Source organism: Microcaecilia unicolor, chromosome 2 (genome assembly GCF_901765095.1).
Source record: "Microcaecilia unicolor chromosome 2, aMicUni1.1, whole genome shotgun sequence".
NCBI classification, from domain to species: Eukaryota; Metazoa; Chordata; class Amphibia; order Gymnophiona; family Siphonopidae; genus Microcaecilia; species Microcaecilia unicolor.
Window position 1 is genome coordinate 279,846,109 of NC_044032.1, and position 11,428 is coordinate 279,857,536.

Sequence of the window (11,428 nt, forward strand, 5' to 3'; positions counted from 1 at the left end):
CTTTCTTTGTACCTTCCCTAAGTGGTGAGAGTCTCACCCATAGGGGATCTACAGGAGGTAAGAAGGAGAAGCCGGACTCGTGGTGAAAGTGTGTTGATTTTGGGATGGAAAAAAGGTGGCAAGGCAAATTTTTTTGTAGTGGCACTTCCTACCCCATAGCGACACCTATGGCATGCACTCTTGCTCTTCACACACATGTACTCTTTTACTCCTCAGTCACACACACAGATTTAATTTGTCACTTTTCATTCTCTCTCCGGTGCTCTGCTTCTTCAGCTGCTCATGTGCTTATTCAGCCTGTGCTCCTTCCCCCCCCCCCCCCCCCCCCCCCCCCCCCCAACCCATCTCTGTCCACCATCATATAAAGTTCTAGTATTTTCTGTCAATTCTTTCTCAGCATGCAGTACATCTCACACTTCCCTCATTCTTCTTGGAGAGCTATAGAGGGCTAAACAGTAGGAAAATTCCATCCTTCTGGCTTTGGAACAGTTACCTTATATATGCCTGAAAAAAGTCAGAGAATTGTCAATCCTAGCCTCCTGACTATATCTGACAGGACCCTCCTAAACATTTGGGGCTCAAGAGGACATCTGGTCTCCAGGCAGTAGGTCCTTTAGCCAGGAGGCCTGGGGTTATAAAAATGAGGTTCACAGTGTATTAGTGTAGAGTCTATAGTGCACAGATCCATGAAGGAGAATTCAGGAAGCCGTTGCGTGAGGAGGTTTGGTGAACAAAATTGATGGACAGTGTTGAAGACGGTTAATGTGAACATCTGGCCACTAGCCTTAGAGAAGTCACAAGACTCTGAGGGTATGCAGTCTGCTTTCTTATGGGCTGACTGGAGAGAAGAGATTTTGGATTCGGCTCACACCTTTTTCAGTTGTAGTTAAAGTATACTAAGTATTTCCCTTCCTTGCAGGGCTCACAATCTAAGTTTGTCCCTGAAGCAATGGAGGGTTAAGTGACTTGCCAAGATCACAAGGAGCTGCAGTGGGATTTGAACTGGGCTTCCCTGTTTCTTAGCTGCTGGTCTAACCATTAGGCTGTTCCTCCATTCTTTCTGTCCAAAAGAGACCCCAAAGCTATATATATATATATATATATATATATATATATATATATCAAAATAAAGCAGTCTGAGTAGACTAGCAACCATTGGGGTGTCTTTTACTAAGGTGCGCTCACGTTTTTGGTGTGTGCTAAAAATAGGCACGTGCTAAACATTAGAGAAGCCAATGTATTCCTATGGGCATCTCTAACGTTTAGCACGCGCTTATTTTTAGTGTGCCTCAGTAAAAGACCCCCATTGTAATTTACTTTAACTAGAAAAATCATAGAATAATGCCACAGGGGGGCAGCATAAGGTTTCTTTTGGGTTGTGTGTGTGTGTGTGTTTATTTTTAAAGAACAAAAAATTGCAGATTTCATTACTTCTACAAAGAAATTACTAAAAAAAAATTTGTAAGCAGCTTATTGAGCTCTTTGTGAAGTTGGCTGTGCCTGAGGTTGCCAAAGAAAACATTACAGGAAGTGTTTATAAATACTGTGTACCCGATCAAATGTGCTCATATTCCAGCACAATCATCCCTGTCCACGTAATTTACAGAACGTATGTGGCACCACCAGACAATTAGTGCTGACTGGCACAGCTGTGTTCTGCATTGATCGTGCAGTGCCACTCCAAGGACATATTAAATAATGCAGACTGAATGCTTGACTGTTACAATAAGTGTTCTGTTCAACTCAGTGATTTCAGCTAGGGCTAGGTATCTTGGTCTCTTTTGTGCCAAATTTGAAAATGTTTAAAATAGGTTTGCTTTTGTGAAGTGGGCTGTGAAAACTAAGGCTATTTATAGCTATTGTGCATGCTGTTTTAGATTCTTTTAAATTTGTAATTTTTTAATTAGTATTTTGTATTTCTTATCTTTTCATGACTTTTATTCTTTTTTTTCTAATTTGCATGAAGTCTTTATTGACTGTTCAAACATGAAATAATACATACATATCACCAACAACATGCTATTTTTAAACTTATACAAGTATACAGTAACAATGCTGATAGTAAACCAACAAAAGTACCTTTCCAACAGTTTAAACACCCCTAATACAGCTCAGAGTAACTTCAAGTCTTTTTAGAGTTTTTTTGTTTTCCATTCACATCCCGCCACCTCCCACCCTCCCCCACCAGGCACTCTCCCCCAAACCAGAAGGTATAGCCATTATCACATCAGAGTCACACATTATTCAAGCTGAGCACTGAGTGATGAAAGGTTCCCAGGCAGCTTCCCATTTACACCTCTGGTGCCCTTGCTCTGCTAAGAGATGCTCCATTTCACAGATGTACCACATTTTGTTTAGCCATCTCACCACTGAAGGCACTGTGGACTGTTTCCAGTGAGAAGCAATTGTAACTCTGGCTGCACTCATTGCATGCCGCACCAAGACTGTTTGAGAGGGCGTTAGCCCCGGGATCTCTTTTGGGAAAGAGAAAGAATTCTGGCGCCCATGGAAGTGGACACCCCAGCCATTTTTGCAACCTGCAGTGAATCGTTTTCCAAAAGGCCCGAATTTTTACACAAGACCACCATATATGACCCATTGTGCCAATTTCACCACATTCTCTCCAGCACATACCCGACAATGCTGGGTATATGCGCCGAAGACAAGTGGGCATTAAGTACCATCGAAATAGTACTTTAACTGCATTTTCCTTAAAAGGTACATAGAGAGACACCTTCGCCGATGCCTTTTCCAGCGCCTCCCACTCATCATCTCTCATCTCCAGATCCAGCTCCCTCTCCTATGGAGAGTGTAAATTGGAGATTGCATACTGAGGTACTTATATAAGCAAGTTATTAAGCCTCTAGTAGTTTTGGAATCCTCACATAGGTCCTCCAAGAATGAATTTTCCCGTGTGATTGCTGAGCGGATAGACGCTGCCCTAAGGAAATGAGAGAGCTGAAGGTATGCATATTCATCCCTCCCTATAGTGGGATACTCCTCCACCAGAGCAGGAAATGTTAATATGGAATCCTCCTTAAACATTTGACCCCAGCTTCTGAGGCCCTCGCCATACCATCTCGTGAATATACCCGTCATGTTCCCAAGAGGAAATAAGGGGTTAAAAGCTATGGATGATAGGTGAGATAGGACACGATCTCGGTGTGGAAAAAGACTATCCCAATAATAAAAAGTGGTACGTATAGACGGGCACAACCCCTCTCCCATGGATCTATACTGACGTGGAAGCCACATAAGTGTACCCAATGGTCTCGGGCCCAGTGAATATTGTTCCAAGTGTACCCATTATTTGTGCGGGTGTGCATGATACCACTCAATTGCTGCACGCGCCTGAGCTGCCCTATAGTACCAATTTATGTTGGGGACTCCCAGCCCTCCCTTCCTCTTGTCCTGATAAAGTAAGGAATGCGATAAACGCGGACGTCCACCTGTCCAAATAAAGCGTACAATACGGTCTTGCAAGTTGGAAAGGAAGCGTCTAGGCATCTTCAAAGGGAGAACCTGAAACAGATACAGCAGATGAGGCAAGATGTTCATCTTGACAGTAGCTATTCTTCCAAACCAAGAGAGAGTCAAATCCTCCCACCGTTCCAAATCTGTTGAGATAGCTTTAACCAATTCCGTACAATTTGCATAAAAAAGATCAGAAAAGCGGGGGTCAAGGTCACACCCAGATAGCGAATTTCCTTGAGTGCCCAACGAAAAAAGAAGGAGGATTTTAAAGAAGCCACCAGCTCTGCTGGAAGAGTGACATGTAAGGCCTCTGATTTTGTCATATTGACTTTGAACCCCGACACCACCGAATAGTCACCCATGATTCGTAAGAGATTGGGAAATGTGGTCAAGGGACGAGTCACAGACAGCAAAACATCATCTGCAAAAAGAGCCATTTTGTGCTCTCTTCCCGCTAGCGGAACACCAGTGATGTCAGGGCTCATACGCTCCTTAGCCGCAAAAGGCTCCATAACCATAGCAAACAGCAAAGGGGACAGGGGACATCCCTGACGAGTTCCTCTGTGCAAAGTAAACAGTTCAGAGTTACTCCCATTTACTCGCACACAAGCTTTAGGAGAGTTGTAAAAGGCCTGAATCCAACCACAAAACAAAGGCCCTACCCCGAAATTTTCCATTACCTTATACATAAAAGGCCAGTGGACCCTATCAAAGGCCTTCTCCGCATCCAGACTAAGCAAACACATAGGTTTCTGATCTCTTTTAGCTAAGTACATTCACGTCCACTACTCATCTAATATTATCCATTGCCTGTCGCTGGGGCACAAAATCCACTTGGTCGGGATGTATAAGTGACGGGAGTAGTGGTGCCAAACGATTTGCCAACACTTTTGCTAAGATTTTAACATCAGCATTTAAAATGGATATTGGCCGATAGGAGCCACATTCAGTATGATCTTTATCTGGTTTTGATATTACTACAATCCAGGCCTCCATCATTGAGAGAGGTAAGTTGGTTCTGACCCGATTAAGTAAGTCTGCGAGAAGCGGAGCCAGCTCTGGGGCAAATCTCTTATAGCATTCATTGGGAAACCCATCCAGACCCTGTGACTTATGTGAGGGTAGACTTTTAATGGCCCTTTGTATCTCTGTTGGTGTTACCAGTTTTTCCAAGGTAGCCATCTGTTCTAACGTTAGTGAGGGAAGGTTGCAAGACGCCAAGTACTCTGTAATGGCCTCTGAGGTGGGGTGGATCTCCTGTGAGTACAGGTCTTGATAAAACACTGACGTATTTGTGCTGAAGTGTTCAACAAACTACCCCTCCCATCTCGGATACGCACAACTGCACGATCTACTTTTTGCCTGCGCAACTGTATGGCAAGGATATGCCCCACTTTGTTAGTAAATTCATATAAGCTAACATTGCTTCTCACTTGTAACATGCTGAGCTGCTCCAAGTAAATAGTCAAGTTGAAAACTTAAACTATGGCTCTCTTGCATTATTTGGGGGGTACCACTGGCCTTATGGCTAACCTCCAGATGGTGAAGTTTATCCAGACAGCTTGCTAACTGGGCCCTGCGAAGGTGAGCATGTTTACTAGCTATATGCAGAAAGTATTCCCTGGATACCGCCTTCATAGCATCCCAGACTGTACTAAACGATGGGCCCGAGTCCATGTTAGTCTCCAAGTATTCTTTTAACAGTGTTCTATAGCCATTCACCACCTCAGCTTCCTGCAATACATTGATGTTCAACACCCATCTCTTATCCTTGACCTCTGCCCTAATAAATGGTAAAGAGACCCATATCAGCGCATGATCTGATATAGTTATGCTACCGATTCCCGTCTCTGGTCCCCTCTCTACTAGAGTGGTATCTAGAAAAATGTAATCAATGCGTGAATATGAATCATGTGCAGATGAATAATAAGTATAGTCTCCATCTCATGCATGTGTCAATCGCCATATGTCCAAGGTTCCCAACGCTTAGGACAAGGACCCCAGGGTTAACGATTGTTTGGTGTCCGCGCTATGGGAAACCCCTGTACGATCTAGGGTCAGGTTCATTACTGCATTAAAATTCTCTCCCAGAATCAAAGAACCCTGAACAAATGGGGCAAGAGAATTCCTCACTTTAGATACAGTAAAAGGCCTCTTGATAGCCATTTGGAGCATATATTGATGCCAAGGTGATGTCCACTTCATCTATGGTAATGTGCACAAACAAAAAACGCCCACCCAGGTCTCGTTTAATCTTGACTACCCGGGCTGGTATTGAAGAGTGTATCAACACAGCCACTCCACATTTCTTAGAGGCTTCAAGAGAAGAGGCAAAACAGGCAATTGGGTAACTGGAGTGAGAGAGAAGCTTTTCATGCACACGACGAAGGTGTGTCTCCTGTAAGAGAACTATGTGCGATCTAAGCTGTGACAACTCCTTGAGAAGCTTTTACCGTTTCTGAGGCATATTTAGGCCTTTGACATTGTAAGATGTAATCTTTAAATCAGTACTCATCACTTATTTGTCGTACCAGGCATACCAAGATCACATGTAAATCTAGGAACCCATTCATCCCAATACTTTGAATCTCCCAGACCAGTTGGTAATACATGCTTAAGTCCCTCTGGCTACCTCCAACCCGATAACCCGATCCCTACCCACCCTCCCTACCCCTCCCTCTACTCCATCACGTTCACCAGACAGAGAAAAAAAACCTCTGAATGGGAAGTCAAGGAACTAAGCCACCGCACTTCTGACATCCCAGCCCCCCCCCACACCCCTCCCCAACTCCACCAGCACCAAAACTTCCCCTCTCCCCCCCCCTCTCATGCACATATCTATCCAGCCAGTCAGCTCTAGCCTGAACCACATACAACCACACTCTATACAGCAACATACCAGTCTCATACACATTTCCTCCTTACTGCACTCACCAAACCACCCTCAAAGAACCTCCTCCCTCTCAAACAATATTCATATCACATCCACCATCAGGACTAGTTATAGCATCTCTACTCATTTTGCAAAAATATATAAACATATCCCATAGCCCAACGATTATTAGAAAAAGTCAGGTTTAAGCAATATTAAGACTCAGCCTGATTGTCCTATTACAAAACCCGTTTTTTCTAAGGTAAAGCATAGCATGTACAAGTTAACTATTGCAAACCAGTTCAGGTCTCTGAGACCAGAGCTTTTCCTTTCTGATTGCTTCTTCTAGAGGACTCAGGAACCCTCTGCCATCTTTGAAGCTTAGCTTTTGTTGTTGGAGCCAATGCCCTCGGAGGTGTGGTCGAGGCCACCAGCCCTGCAGCGTGCAAGGATTCCCAGGCTTCTGTCAGAGACTGCACTCGGTACTTTACAACTTTCAAAGCAAAATTCAGTGAAAACAGGAAGCCCCATCTGTATTGCATTTGCTCCTTATTCAATATATCTAAAGCCGGTTTCATCAACCGTCTCTGCTGCAGCGTGTACTGTGAGAGATCTTGATACACAGCAATCTTGGATTCACCATATTCTAAATCCAGCATTTTCCAGGCTCGGGTGTGTATAGTTTATCCGCATATTTGTGAAAACGCACAATTATATCATGTGGCCTTTGCTCCAGCCACTGTCCCAGTGATCGATGCGCTCTCTCCAATTCAATCGAATCTACACCCACCTCAGGTCCCATCAAGGTGGCACACAAGGATCTCACGATCACCGGTACATCTTCAGTCACCCTTCCCTCCAGGACACCATGAAATCAGATGTTGTCTGGGGGCCCCTATTTTCTAAATCGTCCAGTTTATAGGCCAACTCTGCATTTTTCTTCTCAAATTCTTGAATGTTTACGGTATGCATGCGCAATGATTCTGCGTGTTCGTCCAGCTTCAATTCAGCGTCCTCTACCCTTCCCCCCAGCTCTTGAAGGTCCGAGCTTAACGTGTCCATACGATCCAGAATCTCCTCTTTAGAGGCTTTAATGTCCTCTTGGATTCTGGAGAGAAATTTGCGCAGCTTGCTTGAAATACCTTTTTTTGATGGGGGGCAACCTTGTCTCCGCCAAGGAAAGTGCCAAGTCTGAGTCAGATGGGGAGACACGCGCTGGTGACTCGTGACGGTTCGCGGCCTTGGTCGCTTCACGGCCTGTCGGTCTTTCTGTTTCTTTCTTCTGGGCAGAAGAGGCTTTGCTCATGTTTGCTTGGGTTCAATTAGCTTCATGGGCAGCTTTTAGTGCACACAAAGGAGCTGATGGTGTCAGATTCTGCCGGTAGAGGGGAGCGAGGATCGGGAGCAAAGAAGCTAGGCTGCCATCTCGCACAGTGACGTCACTTCCTCACCATGACTTTTATTCTTTAATTTTTTTAGGGCTGCATTTCGATTAAAATTTGTAACCGCAATTAAAGATGTATTAGTTATTTATTTATTTGTTTTCCCACTGCAGCTTCTTGTGACTCTGGGCAATGGAGGGTTAAGTGACTAGCTCTTATAAATTGATCTCTAGCACAAATACAAGGGCCCTGTTTACTAACAGGCTCATTTTCAAAAGAGAAAAATGTCTAAAAAGTGACGTCTGCATTTGGACGTTTTTCTCACAAAAACGTCCAAATCAGTATTTTTGAAACCTATTTTTAGACGTTTTTCTATGAAGTCTGTCAGAAGTACATCCAAATCTCAAGGGAGCGTTTCAGGGTTGTGTTCAGGGTGGGATTTAGGCGTTCCTACGACTTAGATGTTTTTCAGCCATAATGGAACAAAACAAAAACGTCCAGGACTAAAACTTAGACGTTTTGAGCTAGACTTGTTTTTATTACGAATAAGGTACAAAAAGGTGCTCTAAATGACCAGCTGACCACTGGAGGGAATCAGGAATGACCTCCTCTTATTCCCCCAGTGGTCACTAATCCCCTCCCACCTCCAAAAAATGTGATGAAAAACATTACTTGCCAACCTCTGTGCCACCCTCAGATGTTATACTCAGGTCCATTAGAATAGCATGCAGGTCCCTGAAGTAGTCTAGTAGTGGGTGCAGTGCACCGCAGACAGGTGGACCCAGCCTCCGACCTCTCCCTACCTGTTACAATTGTGGAGAAAACTGTGAGTCCTCCAAAACTCACCAGAAACCCACTGTACCCACATGTAGGTGCCCCCTTCACCCGTAAGGGCTATGGTAGTGGTGTACAATTGGGGGTAGTGGGTTTTGGATGGGTTTTGGGGGGCTCAGCAGACAAAGTAAGGGAGCAATGGTCAGATGTGTACCTGGGAGCATTTTATGTCCACTGCAGTGCCCCCTAGGGTGCCCTGTTGCTGTCCTGGGATGTCAGAGGGACCAGTCTACTAAAAATGCTGGCTCCTCCTACATCCCAATAGTTTGGATTTGTACTTGGATGTTTTTTTCCAAAATGGATCAAAAATTTAAAAAGTCCAAATCACAAAACATCCAAAATACAAAATGTCCATAGCATTTTTGAAAAAAAAAAAAAAAGACGTTTTTCTTTTTTGAAAAGGACCTTCTTTCCTTTTTAGAATTTGGACGTTTTGTGTAAAACGTCCAAATTCAGATTTAGATGTCATATCGAAAATGCCCCTCCACGCCATGCTGTAGGCATGCTAACTTTTTAGCGCATGCTAAAAATTAGCTTGCACTAATGTTAGAGACACCCATATATTCCTATGGGTGTCTCCAGCGTTAGTGCGCCTACAGCGTGTCTTATTAAACAGGGCCCCAAGTATGGTAACCAGATACATACCTCTGAATATTGGTCTCAATGTTTACAATGAAATTCAAATGAGTCACAGAGAAGTACAAAATGACTACTACTACAAGCTATTGATGTTATCTCTGGGGGGTGGGCAATGGGCAGGGCCAAAATGGCAAGATTCTAGGTTTCAGGAGGGTTGGGAGCAGGCACAGAGAGCTCTGGGGGGTGGGCAGTGGATAAAGCCTAATCGACTAGATGCAGTAAATCATGCTGCAAAGTGGACGCAGAAAAAATTATGCACTGAGTGGTATTCTATAAAGGGCATCCACACTTTATAGAATAGCACCTAGGCACCTAATCCACACCTAACTTGAGTTGGCTGCATTTATGCCTGCTGAAAGCATGCCTAAATGCTGGCACCTAAATTAGGCACAGATCGGGTGTGTTCTATAACTTATAGGAATGCCACCAAAATGCTCCTAAACACCCCCACCCCCCCAAAAAAAAATCTTTTCCTAGAATTTATGCATGGATCGTTATAGAATACAATCTGTGCATAAATCTCAATTAGTCAATTAACACTAATAATTGTTTCTTAGCAGCCAATTATTGGCATTGATTGGCTCATTAAACAATTGATTTGCATTGGCAATGTGTGCTGATTTGCATGCACAAATTTAGTTATCATTTGTAGAATCGGGGGGGGGGGGGGGGGGGATGAGTATATCTGTTCCTCATTGCTCATCCCCAGAAATAAGCTGTGTTTATCCCAAGCCTACATGGCAAATAATGGTTTATGGGCTTTACTAAACTAAGTCCTTTTTAAACCCATCTATGGCAACTGCCTTAACCACATCTTCTAGCAACACATTTTCACAATTTAACAGATGCTGACTTTTAAAATGGAACCTGGCATGAAATACCTATAGCTATGATTATTGTTCTCTATATGCGTCACTTTGCAGTTTGCTCACATTAATTACCTCTGCCACTTAGATGCCTAGTCCTCCAGTTTCACAAGGTGCTCTTGCAATTCCTCATAACTGGGTCATGATTTAACAACTTCAAATAATATTATGTCATCGGCAAATTGAATCACTTCATTCCTCACTCCGTTTTCAAGATTGTTTATAAATATTTAAAAAGCACAGGTCGCAGTACAGAGTCCTAGTGAGACACAGTGATTTAAGAGCCAGGACTGTATCCTAACCTCTGAAAAGGGGAGCCATGGGCAGATTAGAACCACATTTCTCACTGGTTACTCTCAACCAGAATATTTGAATAATCTGACAATCCCACCAAATGTGGGAATCACTCCACACCTGCCAGGAGTATCAGGCTAAATCTAATGCAAAAGAGATGGAGTAAGACTTAAATAAAGTCTTTTAAATGGAGTATCAAGATGACAGGTACAAATGGATAACTGACACACATTCCTCCAATTCCATGACCACTGAGTTTTCTATATCCAACCATAGGAGCCAGCTCTGTGAATGCAGCATGTGCCTGAGCACTCCAACACTGGATAAACTCCTTCACTTGTCCAGCGAAAGATAGCTTTTGTTGAGCTAAGTGCCCCCAATAATGTTCAAAAGTTGGTTCTTAGGAATCTACCCCCCTGTCCCTTTCCCACCTAAACTGATAATCTGCACTTAGACAATGAGTTCTTAACAAAGTGCTTTACCCAAGCTGAAAATTCTCGTTTATCAACCTATTTAATTTATGAATGAGCTTGTCTCTTTAATCACCTAAGAGACTCCTTATATAAGTTGTAAAAGATGGTTTAGCTGCATATATGTTAAAACAAGGACCTTAGCCTCATGTAAGCAAGCATATGACTCATCTTGAGGTCTAACTCTACCATCTTTAATCAAATCAACTACTCTAAGTGTTCCCCTGGCTGTAAGCCAATCAGTGACTAGGTGACTCTATAGCTGGGGAAAAATCATAAATTATCATGGACTGGACTTAAAAGGTGATGTCAGCAAATCTACTTTTGTTAAACTATTCACTTTCTCCCAGATCAGAATAAAGAGGGATACATGTTATATATTTTATACTCTTACTAGTAATTGGTTGAGTCAGCTGGTAATATAATAATCACAATAAAGTTTGCGCCATCTATGTCCACACATCTGTATCCACTGCTTACCCTGGGATGGGATTGGTAGCATGGAATATTGCTACTACTTGGGTTTCTGCGAGATACTTGTGACCTGGATTGGCCACTGTTAGAAATAGGATACTGGGCTAGATGGACCATTGGTCA